A 1,658-nucleotide genomic window follows, 5' to 3' on the forward strand; every position below is an offset into this window, starting at 1 on the left:
AACCCATGGTGAGGGCACATTCTCAAAAGGTCCTTGAATCTCTCCCATACATCGTAGAGTGTTTCTAAATCCATCTGCACAAAATAAGAGATATTATTACGTAATTTAGCTATTTTAACCGGCAGAAAATATTTTAGTAAAAACTTTTCGGTCATTTATTCCCAAGTAGTAATTGACCCTCGTGATAACGAGTTCAACCACTGTTTAGCTTTGTTCCTTAATGAAAAAGGAAACAATCGAAGATGTATGGCATCATCAGAAACACCATTGATTAAAAATGTATCGCAAAATTCTAGGAATTTGACAAGTGAGCGTTGGGACCCTCATCCTGCAAACCATCAAACTGAACAAACTGTTGTATCATTTGAATTGTGTTAGGTTTCAGTTCAAAATTATTTGCAGTAATAGCAGGTCTAACTATACTTGATTCAGTTCCTATTAAATTGGGTTTAGCATAATCATACATAGTGCGTAGAGCAGGATTCTGATTAACAACAATCGAAAGAGGTAGCGGATTTTCTTGGTTTTCACCCATCTCCTCGGTTGGGGTTTGAATATTGTCCTCTTGGATCATTCTCTGTGTATCTTAAGCTTCGCCTTATTTCTCTTTGGTTTGTGCAAACTGTGCGATCGATCTCACTATCAAAAAGCAATGGTCCTGACGGGTTTCTTCTTGTCATTAACTATAATAACCTGCCAGAAAAAGGGAAAAAGAAGAACTAGTTATAAAAATTAGAAATAAATTTAAATTGCAGTAAAAGTAAATGGCTAAAGTAATAAAAATCTAGTGTTCCTAATATCTTAGTTCCCCGACAACGGCGCCAAAAACTTGATACGTGATATTCGTGATAGGTTTTAAATATTTATAATGAGTCGTTCTTGAAACTAACTATTATCACGATGAAGGCAAGTGTACCTATCGAACAGTAGTATAGTTTAGCAAGACCGGATTGTCGAACCCAAAAGAACTAAAAGTACTAGTAATGACTGCCTTTTTATTATCTAGCCTAAGAATAATGGGGTTTGTTTTAACTAACTAATTAACTAAACTAAGAAATCATAGAAAATAGAATTGGGGAATTACTTTTGGAAAAACGATTGAATTAGGACAATACCTAAGGAAAAATCCACCTAGACTTCACTTGTTATTTGACTCTAAATCAGACGATTTATTCATTTGACTTGATCTGTAGAAATCGCTAAGTTATATTATTATCTCTCTCGAGACTAACAACGTCTAAGCCTAGGTTGAATAATTGAAATCTCTTTCTAATTAACTCCCTAGGGTTGCATTAACTCTGTCTATGGATCCCCTTATTAGGTTTCACCTAATCCGGCAAAATCTTGTCACCCTATCTCTAGGCACGCAACCAACTCTGCTTAATTATTACAAATGTACTCTTAGACAGGGTCTATTCCTCCTCTAAATAAGAGCTTAACTTGAATCAATATCCCGGAATATCAAAACAAGAATTAAGAACACATAATTAAGAACAAGTCAAATATTTATCATACAATTTAGATAATAATAACAAGATCTATCTTAGGTTTCATTCCCCTCAGGTAGTTAGGGGATTTAGTTCATAACTAAAAAGGTAAACATCTCAGAAGAATAATGAATACAAAACATAAAGAAAAAAACCCAAAACTCCTGAAGG

The 1,658-nt window shown here is 34.2% G+C and overlaps 1 non-coding gene across 1 annotated transcript; it reads left to right on the top strand.

Annotated features, from left to right (window-relative positions):
• On the top strand, nt 1-107 carry LOC121210457 (small nucleolar RNA R71). Its single transcript, XR_005905574.1, has one exon. It is a non-coding gene; the product is annotated as a small nucleolar RNA R71 (small nucleolar RNA).
• The last annotated feature ends 1,551 nt before the right edge of the window (nt 108-1,658 follow it).

Source organism: Gossypium hirsutum, chromosome A11 (assembly GCF_007990345.1).
Source record: "Gossypium hirsutum isolate 1008001.06 chromosome A11, Gossypium_hirsutum_v2.1, whole genome shotgun sequence".
Taxonomy (NCBI): domain Eukaryota; kingdom Viridiplantae; phylum Streptophyta; class Magnoliopsida; order Malvales; family Malvaceae; genus Gossypium; species Gossypium hirsutum.